Here is an 18,639-nt window from a genome sequence, read left to right as displayed (position 1 = left end):
GCATGCTCTCTGGGCTGGGCTCTCTGCTCCAGCCTAGCCAGGCTGGCTCCACCCCTCTACTCCCCAGCCAAAGCAGGGACAGGCAGGGGTGGGGGTCTGGCCAGGGAGGGGTTTAATTCCCTCCCCCCATCCCACTCGGCAGGGACCTGATCTGGGTCTGCCGGGTGCTCCCCCCTTGCTTCTGCAGCAGTGGGGGCGAGAGGGGGCTTATTCAGCCACTGGCTCTGAGCACAAGCTGAGCAGCGCTTGTGGCCAGGCTGGGCAGAACTCACTGTAGTGTCAGCTGCTGAATAAGCCCCCTCTTGCCGGGAGGCAGCTTGCCCTGAGCTGAAATGGCAAGTGGTGAATGCCTGCGATGGGCAGCAGCCCATCACAGCTTCCCAGACAATGAGCCCCTTCCTGGCGGGGGCGGCTCTGCAGAGCGTGGCAGCACTGTGGGGGGCTTGCAAGGCTCTGGCCTGCTTGGGACGCTGGTGCTGCCACGCACAGCCCGCTACAGCTCTGCTAGCCCTGCAGCGCAGTACCCCTGCCAGGAAGGGGCTCACAATCCCCCACATTATGATTGGGGCTGTTTCCCCCAACATGGGCCCTGCCCCGTCCTGCTGCAGCCACAGGGAGGGGGCATGGCTAGACGTTGGCTGACAGGGCCCCTTGGAGGGGGAGGGTGGGGCAGGGACAGGGGTTATTCCTTCCTTCTCCATTGTCCAGTGGAGGGGACTGCAAGGGACCTATTCTCAGGCAGGCAGCATGGTGGTGAGGGCAGGCAGACCCAGCTGTCAGTAGGGATAGATCGGAGACTAAGTCTCTCTGCATCCCTCTGCCTCAGGGACCATGGTGCCCCGCTGCTGCAGCAGTGAGGGGGAACGCTCGGCAGACCCCACTTGGGTCCCTACCAGTGGCATAGAGGGAGGAATTAAATCCCTCTCTGGCCAGTTCAGCCCAGCCTGACCATTCCTCCCCCGCATACTTCCCTGCAACTGAGGGCATGCTCTAGTGTCCCCCACCAGCTCCTGGCCCGAGTAACTGCAGGCATGTGCCTGCATTGCCTCAGTCCAGAGAGAATGTTTTTCCTGTTACAAACTGGTTCAGCCTAGGCAGATTAGTCTAACCTGCCATGGTCGAATCAAATCAGGCTCCAGCTTTTGAAAGTCTGTCCCTAGCCCTAAGGAAATACTACAGGCACGCAAAAGAAAAAAACCCCACAGCATTTCTGTTTGGAACCAGCATGGATACATACCCATAGCAGTATGCAGTGCAGAGATACCCCAAGCTAGCTGGCCATAGATTAGTTCATGTGCTGAGTATACAGTGTGCAAGGCAGTAAGGTGCAGAGATACTAAAGCTTGCTCTGTATGTGCTAGCTGTAGAGCCAAATGTCACTGTACTTAGACTAATGAGCTCTGCTTCTCAAAGCTGAGAATTGTTTGCAGTACAGTTAGGCCAACAGGCCATACTATACCTTGCAGACACACTATTTGTGACCTCAAAAACGTCATAAAGTTCATGCTCTGCAACATTTAACAATTCAAAGTTTCCCTTGTTTTCATATCTGAATATATAACATATTTGTAGCTTTCACTCATTTGAAGATTTCACTCAAGGTGAGAAGACCATACAGATTTTTAAATGTTATACTCACCATTATAGTAGACATGGTTCTCCTACACCAAGCAAGCTATATTTACAGATATCAAGAAGAAACACCAAAAAGCCTCAACATGACACTGCATTTTGCATACATATTAGCATGCAGATTTGCTAGCTGTATTAGGGTTTTGTATCATCTCACACAAACCAAACAACCAATTCTAGGTTTGGTACAGTGCAAAGGGAAACTTTTTTAAAGTGAATTTGCTCTTCAAATGGAAGTGTTTCATGTTCACTGACATCTTAAAAAGAAGCTGAACCATGAACATTCGGAAAACGGTTTTTTGTCATGTATAACAAAACACCTCGATAAATGGAGCTGAAGAATTTCAATTTCTCTCATACTGAAAAATAGCACAGAGAAACTTTAACAAATAGCAGAGGACCTTGTGTCCCTCTGATGTATACAGACATACTGCATTAGCCAGGACATTTTAAAAAGTCATGGAAACTTGATCTCTTCTACAAGGTATCAACACAACAAGCCCAAGACAGATTAGTAAACCAAGGACTTTGTGTTACAGAAAGTTTCTTCTGACCTTTAAAAAGTTAGGTTGATTAGGCACTAAACTTCACCCATTCAGACCTGTTGATAACCTATGATGTAAAAGCTGCACTGAATTTGTTACAATAGAATTTTTCAGAGATAAAGAAGTTCAAAATCAAGCTACTTTAAAGATGATTGACTTGCTAATAGAAAGTTATAGTTATAGGAACTCTTCCTATTATATTTTATCATTGTCAACACACAATAATCCCTCTACACTTAGGCATGCATATGGTGCGTGAGAGAAGCGTGGAGAGCTATAATTTTGTAGGCTTGCCAATATCAGACAGTGACTACTTTCCTCCCAGATTTCTTTATGCTTAAACAGAAAGCAGATCTCTCATTGCTGTTGCAAAAGATGCCCTCAAACATCAAGGGGACCAAGTAACCTAGTTAGCAGGTCTGCAAAGTGAAAAGCCACAACAGATTGCATCTAATCAGCTGCCTGCTTTTTTTAAATAGCCTGTTACCTAGTTAGGTATTTATTTCCCCAACACATGCAAGAAGTTGAAGTGGGCTATTTTGAAACCCCAAAGTGGCTATTTGTTCACTTCTGTTACTGCTTAACTAGTTTTGATTGGAAGGTTTAGAAGATAACTTTGCTGTTTTACGAAGCCAAGAAGCATGTTGCTTCAGTCTGAGTGTGATCATGTTGGCTTTGATGCAACACTTCCTCTAAAGACAGTCTATGCCTGGAACTGTCAGCCTACTCCCCAGTCTTTTCAATATCTAAACCGGGGATTCTCAACCAGTGTGTTGCAGCCTCTGGGGTGCTGTGAGATACTTTAAAGGGAGCTGAACAATATTAACACTGTTAGGTGTGCAAACACCTACACATAATTCACAGGATAAACCCAGAGACTTCAAATAGGAATCTGTGGGGTCACAAATACTCTGACTTGTTGCAGTCTTTGTTACAGCTAGCAGTTCAGGAGGTTAGATTGGCTCCTGATCTAAGGTAAATTGGGGTAGTGGGAAGGGCAGGCAGGTTGGTGGGATCTGATAGGGTTTGGCAAGCTTGGGATGGGTGGGAGGGATGCTAAAATAGCTTGGTGCTGGGGGCAGTGGGAATAGGAAGCACATCCCCAGGGCTGGAGCCAGTAGCTGGACTGTCTAGCCATGGGCCTACACTGGGAATGTGTTTAGAAGTTCAGTTAGATCAGTCTAGCCCTACCCAAATCTAACTTAGTGAACTTCCAAGGCACAGTTAAAATTAGATTGGGTTACCCATTTTTGATTGATCTAATCTTCCTGGAAGTTCTGTACAGTTCCCGCTTAGATTGACCCTAACTAGAAATTGAAGCGTAAGGCTTGCACATGAGCAAACTAAGTTAAATTGGATGGCCTAAGCTCCCCAAATGTCTGTACATACCCTCCAAGTTCTTTGCAATAGAAGATTTGATCTTATTATTTTTCTGTAATCAAGAAACAGGTGAAGGCATTTTCCAAGTGGCATCATTGAATCTACTGAGCTAAGCACTTACTCACAAGAGCAATATAAGGAAGTTTAATGGAAAAGCCTGATCTCCTAGGTCAGTGACTTGTGGTTTATCTGACCTGATCAATGTCTTCATTGGTTGATGTGGCACGCTGAGAAGATATCTGTACTACATTTTTTTAAATGAATAGGGCACATGCCTCAGTATGTGGAATTAAGATTACTTGTTTTAAGAGTTAAGCCAACAGGGGTTGCAAAAAGAATCAAAAGTGGTAGAAAGCACAGAAGGATGTTAACAGAATAATGAGTAAGCTGCTGTATAGAATAATAACCCCTTACCCAATTCCATTCAGGCAAAGATTAGGTTTAGACCTGGCAAGATTAAACTAGAGTCAAAGAAAGAGTCCAATTGGACCTAGGAAATGGGACATGTGGGGGAGGGGAAGGTGGGCTATGGCCTTAGCTGCAACAGGGAGAGCTGACAACCTCTCCACACATGGAACATGATAGGAACAGCCTCGTGCAATCTTTCCAGTCAGAGGTGGAGATAACTGGGCTTGATGCAAACTTTTGGACATTTCAAGAAAGCATTAAATGCTAGGTGAATCAGAATTTTTTTTCAGCCTATTGCTTCATGTACTTTTCATACTGAGTAGAGAAGTTTGAAAAGGTCTAAACAAAGCCCCAAAAACAGTTTTCTCTGTAAATGTGACTGATATAGGAGGTAGTAAGAGAACAATTTACAAGCTAATAAATCCACATGGAAGCAGGTAAGCCACTTCTAACACTGGAAATCCATAAAACGATAGTCAGCATTTAAAGGGCAGAGGAGGAATGTGTTTAAACAAAAATGTTATCTGGAGGCAAAATATCTAAGCATTACTAGAGATTCACTCTCCATTGTGTTAGATTTGGTAAGTGAGTTGTTTTCATAATGGGAGAATTGTTTTCATAATGGGAGAAATCCTGGCATTGTGCTTTGGCAAAGGGGTGCACTGATAGAGATTTTTGGGGCCGATACCAATATCCAGTGGTTAAGTAGGCATATCAGCTGATACCCATCTGATTTAGCATGGAGAGCTGCCTCCTTCTGGTAAGTCAGCTGTGGTGAAAGGGAAGAGGGGAGGGAAGGGGCATGGGGAGGGGGCAGATGAACCCTCCCCTCCCCCCATGGTGATGGAGGGGGCAGGGGCAGGCGTTGCCCAGCCAGGGTGGGGCAGGGCACTTGTTGGGGGGGGAGGGTGGCGTGTGCCCCTGGATCTGAGCAGGGCAGGGCAGGGCAGGGCAAGGAGGCTGCAGCTGCGGGCTGCATTGGGCTCTTCTCGCCAGGGGCTGGGGTCAGGGCAGGGGCTATGAAGGAGGCTGCAGCCACCCCAAATTTCACTGTAGCTCCCTCCCAATGCTGCTGCCTGCCTGCCCAGTGCAACCCCAGCTCTTCCTGGTGCATGGGAGGAGTCAGGTGGAGTCGGGGTTGTGCCAGGCAGGCAGGCGGTGGCAGCACTGGGAGGGAGCTACAGCAAAATTTGGGGTGACTGCAGGCCCCTCTGCAGCACCTACCCCAAGCCCAGACCCTGGCAAGAAGAACCCGGTGCAGGCCTGGCTTCAGCCCCAGCTGCAACCCATCTCCCCCCCCACGCAGATCTGGGTCACACACCCCCACCCTCCCGGGGTGCAAGCAGTGGTGGGAGCCACCCCCACCCCCCCAACAAGCATCCCCTCCACCCTGGCTGGGCAGTGCCTGTCCCTACCTCTGCCCCCTCCCTCACTCTGGGTGTACACCACAGCAGAAAAGTTATGTTCCATGTAGCAAACCAAGGTAGGTATTCAGAAGCCTGAAAGCATGCTAGGTCTATGACTGACTTTCTGGACAGACATATAGAACATGCACTATATGCCCATTTTAGTAAATCAAACTGCTCGTGGGGCATAAATGTTGTGTGTCATTTGGCACCGATCTGCTACTCAAAGTATTGGTAGTTTTTTCTTTCTTTTGGGAAAAAAAAGCATTATTTTTTTGTGGAGGGTTGATTGAAGTACTCAAGTTACTCTTGCTTCTAGAGTAGTGATACATGCTGTTTTACAGCAAGCATTTTATTAAGAACACTATATACTTTCATTAATGAAATTTCTGTTGTTTAAAAGATTACATTTTAAAAAATAATCAGTGCATTAAATGGAAAAAAACTGTCTAGTCATTAGGAGAAATGAAAAACACAAAAAGACAGAAATAAGTTGTTATCGTATTGTTTTACTTTTAGTTCAATGGCTAACAGTTTATGTAATATTCAGGTCAAGTATCACACTATGCTATCCTCCAGACATCAGCAAGATCATCATGACATTGTGGACATCATTAGCAAGCATGTAAATTCTCTCTTCTAAGTACCATCTATTATTAACAGGCAGTGCTCCCTGTCTAGTCAAGCACAGACACTGATCATGTTCCAGAGGAAAAAAACTAAAAAAACTCCTTGTGTTATTAAATAAACAGATATTTATAAAAAAAAAATTTAAAAAAAAGTTACAAAACAGATCAGACCAGGAAGCCATGTTGGCTCTTTACTCTTTCCAGCTATTTCCAGTTCTGGCATCTACTCCAGGGGACACAAATCTCTTCTGTACTCTGAACTTCCTGGTTAGGACTTCCTGCTAGGACTGCAAGGTTCAAAAACAAGGCTAAGTACAGACAGTCAAAAAGCCCAAGGCCTAATCAATTCAGTCTTTGCAAATTAGTCTAAGATGCAGAGATTAAAATTGAGAAACAACTGAACTGACATTCATTTTTGATTCAGGAAATGCAGCCACATACCTGCAGTGGTTCAGGTCAAAAGCTAGGGAGCACTAAACTATGGCTCTGGCACATAGCCAGCATGGGCTATGTGTTGGCTTCCTCTTCTTGCTGTCCCTGAGGTCTCTGGGAATTTCAGTCCAGAATCACAACAGCAGGGCTGCTCATCACTTCTTCCTGCTTCCAGGTGCTTCTGGGATTTGTAGTCCACCGTCACAGCCACCAGTAAGTTTTTAGCAGGGCAGGACAGCTACTTTGGGGATGGGAAGTTTAACCCCCCTCCTAGGCTTCAGACCCCAGCTGGGGTTTGCCTCCACCTTTCCCAGCCCTTCTCCGCTGGAGCAGATAGCACAGACCAGGACAGGGCTGGAAAGCGTGCTGGGGGAATTGTGATTTAACTTGAACCAGGAAGGGGTCTGGAACAGAAGTTTCATAAACCAGTTTGACCTAAATCAGTTAAGTCTGATGCTACATTCAACCAAGTTTATCTTCAACCAGTTTCAGACATGTTGAAACTGGTTTGTGTGCACTGAATTCCCATTCTGTTACAGGTTTCTGTGCAACTTCTGTCTCTACCCCAGAGTGCCCAGATTCTGCTGACTATCTGACCCAGATTTACTCTCTTCCATCCCTGGGTACATCTGGTATTGTGGCAGAAAGTTTCTTTTACATTTCTTGTCTGTAAGATCCTGTCCTGGTTTTGAACAAGCAGCTGAGCATTATGCTCACAGTTCTTACTGAGGAAAAATATGGAGACAACACAATACAAGAGCATTAGGCCATGCCACTTTCATTTAGGAAACAATGAACCGGGGAGTAGGAAAGAAAAATTACTGCCCTAAGATTTATTCAGGGTCAAGATGACAATTAAAAGGTTCTGAGCAGCTTTGACAGCAGTTCTTTTCAGCCAAATTAAAGAGAAAAATTGTCAGATACATTTTACAGTCTGACCTGACAAATATTCATGGATTGTGGAAATCATGGCAGCTACCAGTCTTGGGAACAATGCAAGCTTCTATGGTCAACTTCAAAGGTGATGCCTACTCCATGATCTGTAAACAACTGAAGGAAGTGAGGATTAGTCTCATGAATGGAAACTACTTAGTATCTGAAAGCAGGCTTCCCAAAGTAACACACTCCATATGTTGAAAGCCTTTGTGAAAGCCAAGTTTCCAGGATTATCTACATTTGTGCAAGAAATATTACATCATTATGGCAGTACCTGTTATAAGGAATCAGAATAATGGTTTATTGTACATGCTCTTTTAAAAGCAGGTCCTAGGAAGGTTTACTATGCATAATATGCAAAAGAGGTTAGTACTTCCTGTACCAAGAGTGAATCAACAAGTTTGCCCTACAAACTTTCTTTTAAAGCAAATATTTTTATATATAAAATTCAAAATGACTAATGAGGAGATGATTAAATGGTATTTAGTAACCTAATCTCACTGGGACACTTTGAGGAGATACGTGTGTGGGTGTGGGGAAAGAGGTAATTCTTATGTTGTATGCAATTTATGTAAAGTTAGTTTAATCAAAATGGCAAAACTAACTACACTTAATTCTTCTTTTAAGTACCTCAAAACCACATCCCTTTCTTTGCTTTGAGTCATCAGGCAGATGAGATATTTGAGAATTAGCACCAATGCTACCAGTGTGTTTCTTCCAGTAGAGTCAGAACTTAAAAAAATGAAAAAAGCAAGCTCCCAACACAAAATGTGAAGCTGAATGGACCAACAATATCTCATAATGAACAGGTATTTTTGGTGCTAGAAAGAATGTACTGTTCAGGGTAAGTTTCCTCCATGGAAATACTTTAGATATTTAGATATGGGAATAACTGAAGAATACATCTGAAAAGCGTGGTCATACATTGGGGTTAAGAACTCATGTACTTCTAGTTCATCTATTACTTTCATAGTTGTTAGGGGCTAGAAGGGACCTTACAGATCACCGGGTCCAGCCCCTCTGTACTTGGGCAGGAAAGTGCTGGAATCAGATGACCCCAGCAAGACAGAAAATTAAGGCCAAAATCTAAAATAGATAATGAAGTATTCTCTCTCCCTGTTCTATCCCATTCACAGCCCAGAGCTGCAGAACTTGTGAATTTGCCTCCTGACATATCTACTTCCAAAGAAAGAAAGAGGCTGATCTGGGCAAGCCACAAAGAAATATGAACTCTTTTTTTGGAGCAATGCTGGCCCCTCACCCTGGTTGTAGACCTCATGGATTAGTCAGGGTCTTTACTATATGCAACAGAACTTTTAATTAGGATCCTGGAGATGAAAAGAAAGATTTATTTTATGTTTCAGGGCCTTGGGATATTAGACCTTTTAAAATGCTGCAGTCATAGTTTGCAAGTGTTTGACCTGATAACTTATCATTCTCAGTCCCATTTCTGTACATCACAGGTCATTCATATGCTATATAGCAACTTTTTTTCTCTAGGATTTGTTCAAAACTACCTTGACTTGCCCTCCATCAGTACTGGTTGTGACAAGTTACTATTAACATCTATTAACATTTGTCTGCAAATCCTATTTTGTTTTTGGAACCCAATTTCAGTTATTAATGCACTTTTATCTCCACTTTTGCACTGTTGCCTTTGAGTGGGAAAACCAAAAAGTGCTTAAGAAATTCTTACAATTAACCCAATCCTCACTGCCTAAGGCACCTTCCCCCTACCAAACCAAACCAAACCACCTAACATTGGGACAGCAATCATGAGTCTTTAAATTTGATGATCCTCCAAATGTTTCTACCAAGAACAATAAATTTGTTGCAGTCCTAAGGGGACTAATTTTTTTCATTTTACACAATGAAGAGGGGAAGTTGGAACCAAGGAAGAGATCTGACGTTGCTGACCTTACCAAGGGGGACCTATATTCTTTGGCTAGGTGCAGACATTTAAAAAGCCTGAGGTGAAATTGATTTAAGTAACACAGTTTTCTGTAAGCGGTTCAGTTTAGATCAGTAGCAAACAGAACATGCATTTGCCTTTTGGTGGGAGTGGCAAATCTTAGACTATTTTTAAGTGTCTGTGTGCGCTAAACTTCTGTTATGGGTATACATTAGTTTATGATCACATATAATTGTAAAAGTGTAATGCCTGTACCTGATCTTTAAGGGCTAGCTCTTCTCAAGTTGGTCCATTCCTAATCAGCTGTTTGCAGGAGGAATGGGATGGGGTGTCCTGAGTCTCAGGATACTAAGTAAAATGTAAAGGCTTTTGAAGTGGTGCTGACATGAGAGGGAGGAGTTTTGCATGCAGGGTTGTATTATTTCTGCACAGAAGTCTTAACTCCTGTGCTATCCCTGGCTTACAAGTTAGCTTGCAAAGCCTGTGTATTCCCTTGCTTTAACTGTTGTAATGTCTCTCTAGCTTAGTTTAATTCTTCACTGTGCACACAAAGTGGAGCTCTGGGAAGGGCATGTTTATGTTATTGGGGTGAGCACTAGGCTGGGGCCCAAAGCTACTGGCCTGTGTCAAAAAGAAAGGGATTTTACATTGGAAGTCTCTACTGTGGGAGTGTGTCTAAGAGAGGCTGGATCTAAGGATGGTTCGTGGACACTTCCTATCTGGTACACTTAAAAGAATATGGGATATGAAGCCTGGGTTCAGTATAAAAGTCTGTTGATAGTCCACAAAGAAGGACATTGGCCAGGACTGAAACACTGATATGCATATCTAGAAGTTCAGTGCAAGTCATTGTAACATCCTGTGAAGTCTCTTTCTTCAGATCCAGATTATTATTTGTGGCTTTGGAATTCCGCTTCACCTTGGGATCTTGATAAACCTATTTCAGGGCAGGAACGTGTCTTTTGCCTGCCTCTACAATGTAGGTCTTCAATATGGTGCAGTCACTGAGGGAAGAGGGAGCTTTTTCAGTATGTAACCATTGTCTGGTTAAGTCACCCAGCACTCAGCTTTTAGCACAGCAAGACAATCATTATGCGATCATGTTATCCAAGAACAGGAAGATGTGAACTTTTCATAGGAGTGACATCACACCATTACAGAGATCTTCGGTACAGCCTTGACATCCAGCATAAATCTATGAGAAGGGTATCATTTTGGGAGCAGAAATTAAACACCTACAGTGACAGACATCTATCAGGCCTACCAACACAAGTTGTCCAACTATTTATGAGCTCCATTTCAGTCCTTACATAATTGAGATCAAGGGAGGGGCAGGATCTATTATGGGTATGGGGTTTCTTAACTTCAAGGTGTAACCTTCCAATTTTCTGCAACACTGACTCCATGCTGCTGTTGGCCAATACTTGTTTTGGAAGAGACCTCAGTCTCCTTCATCCCAGGGTAACGTTTTCAGGTGTGCTACATACAAGTTAGTCAATAACAAAAACCTCCATCTCCTGTGAAAAGAAGATGAACTGGAATACTACACTTCAGTAATCAGAAAGGCAGAGAACATGGGCAAGGCACGGTGATCATTTATATGTACATATATTAACAATCCTTGCTACCCTCACTGCTCCATGTTCCTCACTCTTCCTTCCTCTTCAGCTTCCTAACTCTCCAACCACATAACTCCAGAAATCAAACAACAATCAGCCCATCATTGGGCATTTCACAGTAGCATTTTAAAAGGAGGTAGTGGGGTCCATAGGTTGTTTTTAGTTTCCAGTAATTCCACATGGGCAGTTCCCACCTGATGGAATACCTTTTCTATGGTGGAAGGGTGGTAGACTTGTAGAGACCTGTGGCTTTTTGCTTTCAGAGCAAGCAGCAGGTATTTCTTTTGTCATTTGACTCAGCAGTTACCTTAAAAGCTCCCTGAAAACTTCTTTCTTTGAAAATTTCAGAGGCAGAGAGAAGCTGCTTTGTATGACGGAGCATTTGAAGACAGTGCTCTGGTTGAAAACTTGATTATATTTATGCTTTTGACAGAAGAATATTGGTTGGACTCATTGGGAAGTTAAGGACAAAAAGTCTTTGAACATTGTGAAGCCAAGCAACAGCTCTCTTGGTATAAAGGGCTGGCAGTAACACATACCTACATAATTGAGGAATTTTATATATACTTCTTCAAGTCCCTGCCAACTCATCTGTCTGGGAAAGGACGTACAGGAAGAGAATGGGAAGAGCTAAGTAAACAGGGTGACAGTATCATATTCTGCTGCACTATTGGCTTCAGAAGCCGCGCACAGTTTCCATCACTTCTGCTCCTGATGACTTAATTCAGAACCATTTAGTATAGATCTTCTGTTTGGTCCACCAATAACTGCTTACATTATGATCTGTCAAAGCTTAGTCATAGTGCTATTTCAGCCACAGAATGGAAGCATTCTTTTGGGTTGGGTGGGTGGTGGGACAGAGGAAGGTGGAAGAGTAAAAATCCTCTGCTATTGTCAAGGGAGGCCCAGATATAAAAAAGACACATAGGTCTCATGGCCTAAAGGTTCATCAGGTCAGAGCTGTACTTATAAAGCTGACAGCCAGAGACCCTCTACGCCTTAAAGAGTAGAGGTTATATAAAAAGTTTTGGAACATCTTAAGAGTCTCATCAATGGGGCACTCTGGTGATGAGAGCATGTCTAAGTAGACTAATGAGAAGTGCGCTTACAGAAATAAGACTGATTTTGGTAGGCTGCTTTGTACTTCTGGGACTGTGCAGTAGAAGGCAGGGGTACAGTGTGGGGGAGGGGAAAAACAGGAAGGGAAGGAAAGGGTATGCTGTTATATAATTAGAGGCTAGATATGGCTATGCTATTATATAATTAGAGGGTAGCAACACATGTATACATGTATGCAGCAATTTCTTTTGATCCATACAAACATTTTGGCACCTTAACTTGTGGGTGCTGAATTTGCAGTTCTAACTCTTGTAATATGTGTTTGGTATATAAAACATACACACAATAGAACTAAACACAACTATTCTAAAAAGCACAGTCTTTGCCTAACCCAAATAAATAATGGATGGTCTGAGGCTAGAGCCCATATGAAAATGTGTAGCTACGAAGAGTTAACCTAGGCAAGCACTAAATTGCAGTATCTGCCAAAACAAAACAAAAGCAGCCTATATCAACTATACAGCAAGTTCCTACCAATGGTAAGTACCCTCAGGTTACCTGCTCCTCTTGCATTGCCCCAAGGTACATAGTTTCAAGGGGAGAAGGAAAAAACCACCACAAACTATCTCTCCCTCTAGCTATCAGTCACCTGAAGGTTAGTTGACCACAGACAGTTTCCTACAGTCCTGTTATAGTCCCATGACTACTTGTCCATTGACAATAATGTGTTTCAGCATTCAGAAAAGTTAATGATATGCATTATAAATATTTATTGAAATACTGCTGGATTTAATTATTCTGGTTAAAAACACAGATTTTATATTTTATTTCAGTATCAAGAAATAAACTTACAGTCCTCACAAAGAAAAGAAGTGCAAGTCTCTTGCGAGTTTTAATACTGGCCTCCTAATTTTTTAAGGTTTACAGACTTTTTGCTGGCCAAATCTTAACAGACAGAATGTCCCAGTTAATGCCAACCATACCATGCTAGCATACTCATTCTAGAAACAACCACATATTAGCCTAAACACACACAACAATGTGTGTGTATTAGCCTAAACACACACAACAATGATAATTTACGAGTCACGGTTTTACTTGTCCTCAGTGTAATTTAAAGGCACTCCACTGACTTTAAGTCAAGTGTGTGTGAAAGGAGACTAAGGCTCCCTAGAGACATCCTAAGAATAAGCTTGACATCAGAATGCACACATTTATACAGCTGTCATTTACTTTAGGTTCCCCAGAGATAAACAGCAACAAGTCAGAAGCTGACCCTAACTAATAAAAGTTTCCACATCTGCAATCCCATTCAGGTGCTCACTGCTGTAAAGACAACCCCTTCTCTCCCCCAAGCTTCACACATTCCTGACATCCTCAATCATTACCTGACTTAAAGGGATGCATTTTAAAAACTACACTGAACTTGCACAACTGCAGGTTATTGTGGTTCACAATCTAAAAGTCAAGGTCCCCAGGGGACTCTGCCAGCAGTTCTTTCTTATAAGAGAAGGTAGTTTCAGGTAGAGTATTTCTGTTGAATGAACTTCCGTAAGAAGGCACACGAGAAGGAAATTTTCTGTTCTTAGGTACCAATCTATTCAAAGGTAAAAATGGAATGTGAATAGAAATGGATGTGTAATACTAAAAACACTACATATGCACACATTTGTCTACTTTACAATGGCATGAAAGAAGAAAATAGTTTTTTTTTAAACTTTAGGCCAGTTTTTAGATGAAAAATCCCACCTAAAAACAAAGCTTCTGAAATGTCTCAGTTTTAAAAATGGGACAACCAGCTATTTTGTTGTCCCCTGGCTTCAGCTGAAAAACACTGGTTTAGCTGAACCAAACTTCCATTGCAGGGAAATCTGCAATTCCCTGGGGAGGGAGAAGGGAGAACGGGGAGGGGGCAAGAGAAGCTTCTGTTGCTTCTACTTTGGTGTGCTGACTCCCCGCTCTTGCCAAATGAATATGGAATTCAGGTGAAAGCCTCCAATATTCAGAGCCCTTCATGGCCATGACCTCCCACAATAGCTACACTGTACTGGAACAATGCAAACTAAAGGTCAGTAAGAAGAGCCATGAATGCAGGAGCTGAATAAAAAGGTCACTATCATAAGAGGAAAGAACCAGCACACTGCAAGAGCTACAACAATCATAGGGCATGTCTACACAAGACACTATGCTGAAGTAACAATGACCTACTGCGCCATAGTGTCCCTGGGCATGAATTGTGATGGCAATGCTACTGCACAGAAGCTTGTTGCTATTGTGCAGTAGCATCTAAAGCAAACAACCCCCCCCCCAATAAAACCGTGCGGCAATGGCACTGCACTATTATGCCAGTTACTGTGCAGTCATTTAGTATTTGGTTAAATAAGTACAAAATGACTGTGCAGTAGTAACTGTACAGTTTGTTGCTCATGTAGATGCAGCTGGTAGAGAGCTGCATTTAGCTCTCCCTGTCCCCCACAATTTTTCCATAGTGAAAATCCACACAAGTTGACAACATGATTTAGATATCTACATGCAGAAAGATGTATTTTTTTAAAGTCACATGTTACTGTATAACTTTAACTGTAAAGAAACCAACATATTGCTTGGAATCCTTCATTAGCTACAGTAGCATAGTTACTCCTTTTGTATTGTTACAACTTATTACCTTGTTATACTTAGGTAGTAAAAAAATGATAGAAGGTAAAATGCAAGTTTGTATTAAGATTGCTTTTAGCTAAGCAGAAGGATATAATAAAAGTATATCCAAGTGGTTAGAGAAGGGTTCACACTTCCTTTTTCACATGGGTCCTACATCGATTGAAGGAAAAAAAACTGGACAATATTCCCTGTTTCAATTTCCCCCTATGTATAATGCGGATAATAAAAACTTGCCCACCTCACAGGAGAGTTGAGAAGAAGTGTGCAGATAGCACTGTAATAGGGGCTATTCCCCAGGAGACTGACGAATACCCCAGTTATGTATACAGTAGAAGAGGAACAGCTTTCTGGGTATTTTCCTAGCTCTGTTGAATTCAATCTGGCTGTGTTTTAAGATGAATGATCAAGCGACATGAGGATCATTTTGTAGAAACAAATAAAAGGCAATGTTATGGCATTTTGGGAGACATGAAACTCTTTGATGACAGGTTCTGTTTATGATCTTTATTTCTGAGACACACATTTCTACAATTAATGCAACACTGATTCCTGTTAAAAGTTTTTTTTGCATTGTCTAACTCCAAGGTAATTCCCGGAAATCAAACAATGGGCGGTACTCTTTGTTGCTCTCATTTAAACCTTCCAAGTTTCCTTTAAAAAAATCTCAGCACCTCCAAATACCACACATTTGAACTGTACATTTAAAAAAAAAAAACAGGCAAAACAGACCACAGCTAGAATAATATTTCCCTGGTATCTTTCATTTAATCTCTCAATACTTAGATTTGTACTATGCAGTGCGAGTGGGTCCATCTTTTTATCATGCATCCTCATTTTTCTTATGAGATGATAGCATTAAAACACAAGGGGCAGTTTCTTTAATCAGTAGTATTCAGAGGCATTCAGGCAAAACCCTTCATTCTAAAAACCTTCACTGACTTCTGTAGGGATCCATTAACATGGGAGTTACTCACTAGACTAAGGCCATACATTTTAAGATGTCAATGAATTCAGGAGTCAGTCAGAGACTAGCTCTCATTTGTATGGGAAATACCTCTTTTTGGCACCATGTAAGAAAAAAAACTGAGTGAACTCCTTGCATTCCTGGTGCTCCCTAAGGAACTTATTTCACTGTAGTGAGTAATCTGGAAATGCATCCTCTTCAATCAGGGATACAAGGGTTGAAAACATAGGCATCTCTACAGAAAGGTCTTTTCAAGAGAATCACAAAGCTGCCTTATGTTCTCTGTCTTCCTGGAAGCCATTTATTGGATTATAACAAGAGCTGGCCAGGAAATGGAGTTTCTCTCTTCCAAAACACAATCAGTTTCCAGATTGGAACCAAGTCAACATTTTGACAAGAGTCCCATAAAACCAAAAACACAGGCTGTTTTGGAGGGGGGGCAGGGGTTGCTTAATTTCCCCTGTTGCTTACTTCCTGGAAATTCAGGCAATACAACATGACAGCTACATCCTCAACTACCTGCTCCCTGGTGATTTCAAGCAGTACAGGCAGGCAGCTCTTTTGTTCTATGAATGTTTTTCTACTGCGCTGTTCACCTGAGTAAATGAACAGTTTCAGCAGGGTTGCTTGGCTCTAGGGACCTGTCTCTTGATGCAGCACAAGGCAGCTCAGTCTGGCTGAAAACTGGACAGACTGACTAGTCTGCTCAGAAGGCAGGACACGAGCACCAAAGAAGGGTTTTAGTTTTTCCAGACACGATTGATTTTAAAAAAGATTGGAAGAGTTTTGATCACCTCCATCTTTGAAAATGACTGTTCCTGGTTATACTTGACAAATCCAGAGGTAAAGCAAAATTCTGAACTCGTATCCTCCTGAATAAGAGTTTCAACTCTCTTTGTCTTGTGGCATTTGCTTTGGGCAACCCTCTCCCCTCCAGTACTTTGAGTTGTACAAGTGTACCACAATTCACATTTTTCTTAAGGACCTGATTTCAAATTTTTGCACTGTATTTCTTAATGTCTTTCAGCTTGAAGGCTCAAAGACTGCTTCACAAAACGAGATACAGAGACAGATACAAAGGTATTTTGGATATAGTCTGTTTATATTAAAATTACTATAGTGGGATGGAAAGAGGAATGTATAAACAGCATCCAAAACAGTAGTCTTCTTCATGAAAACATGAAGTATTGAGAAGTATTAATGCCAAGATAAGAAAAACTGAACTTTTACCTGAATTTTAGGGAGTCACTTTGCTCATAAACTAATTTAAAATAAAAGTTTTCCTTCAAGTCCATTTTCAATGTGAAGTTTGGAACACAATTCCCATTAAGTACTTAAACAGTCTCATTGAAGGTTGTCATATTTGACTGCCTGTTTTGAAGTTTTTGACAATTTTATATTATGTCTCTCCTGTCTTCTATTCCTTCCCTGTCACAGACTTTTAACACAGTTCCCCTATCCTTCCAACAGTGAAATACACTTCTGGAAATGAGAATTGTGAAGGCCTAATTTGAAAGAACCATTGATCCTTTGAAGATGAACAAAATTCTTCTGATCTCATGTATAAATGCTCCCCCACATTATATTTTTTTTAAAAAAAAGTTTCACTTTTTTTCTAAAAGGAAGTCATTGTGGCTCATTGTGATCAGACTTGAGAAAGAACGTCTTGCGCTCCAAAGCTTTTCTAATTTTATCCTACTACGTAGCTAGTCCAAGAAAAGATATTACCCTAAGAAATTCTTTTCACCAATATAAAATGAAGCATCTAGAGAGAAGCCTTCAGGTGAGTAGACATGCCATAAATAAAGAAAATAAAGTAATTAAAGTAAAACATAAACAGATTAAATGTTAGGCCTTGCAGCTAACAGGGAAGTTGTAGCATTGACCACATACTAAGATAATTCTGTCATTTTTCCAAAAGTCAAGAGTTACTTATATAAAGAATTTACTTGTGTGTGTGTGTGTGTGTGTGTGCGCGCGTGCACATGCATGTGCATGTGTGCAAACCCTTCAGAAGGAGTTGAATTTGACAGAATTAAATTAGCATAAAAAATGTTAAGGAAGAAGAAACTTGTCAGAGATAAACACACCACTGGTACTTTAGTAACATTGACTTTCTACAATATAGCTTTTTGTTGAAGTGTCCCACTACCTATAAGCCTAGATGTTAAGAAGGAAAGGAAAAAATTTGGAGAGAACTCTAGTGAAATACATGTATCTCTCTCACTCTAGCTTTATGTTCCCTAACTGGCTTCCTAAGCTCTTGTAAGAAACAGCAATACTTTTGCTGATGCAAAATCCACAAGACAAGTTCTGTAAGGTCCAATCTGTGTCTGAACTTCATACATGCAGTTTGAATGGTCTCAGGCGCATATCATTACAATCCCCAAATTGCATCCTAGCAAGTTTTCAAGGTGAGGAATCCAAGTCATCAGAGATAAAACACCACTGGTACTTTAGTCAGGCTGACTTCCTACAATATAGCTTTTTATTGAAGTGTCCCACTACCTATAAACCTAGATGTTAAGAAAGGAAAAAATTGGACAGAGAGAACTATAGTGACATATGTACATCTCTCACTCTAGCTTTATGTTCCCCAACCGGCTTCCTAAGCTCTTGTAAGCAGTATTTTTGTTGATGCAAAACCCACAAGACAAGTTCTGTACGGTCCAATCTGAGTCTGAACTTTGTACCTGTAGTTTGAATCATTTCAGACTCACATCATTATAATTTCTAAACTGCATCCTAGTAACTTTTCCTGATGCAAACCATACGTCGCACATGCAGTTTGAATGGTCTCAGACTTGCATCATTATAGTTCCCAAACTGCATCCTAGTAACTTTTCCTGATGCAAAACCCCCAACTTTTGCCCAGTCCAGTGCAGTTTGAATGAACTCAGACTCATATCATCACAATCCCCAAACTGCATCCTAGTAACTTTTCAAGGTGGTGGTGGGGGAGGGATATACAAGCTGTAAGAGGGGACGGTACTTTTCCTGATGCAAACCCCACAAGTTCAGTCCAGTCCAGTTGCAGTCGTACATGAGTTTGAATGGTC

At 41.9% G+C, this 18,639-nt stretch overlaps 1 protein-coding gene across 2 annotated transcripts in view; it reads right to left on the bottom strand.

Annotated features, from left to right (window-relative positions):
• The window catches only part of GRAMD2B (GRAM domain containing 2B), a 55,147-nt gene that overhangs the window by 35,932 nt on the left and 576 nt on the right, over positions 1 to 18,639 (bottom strand). The gene's annotated exons all lie outside the window — the stretch shown is intronic.

Source organism: Crocodylus siamensis, chromosome 3, assembly GCF_052110815.1.
Source record: "Crocodylus siamensis isolate JL-2025a chromosome 3, ASM5211081v1, whole genome shotgun sequence".
Lineage (NCBI taxonomy): Eukaryota > Metazoa > Chordata > Crocodylia > Crocodylidae > Crocodylus > Crocodylus siamensis.
This window is presented reverse-complemented; position numbering and strand designations above follow the sequence as displayed.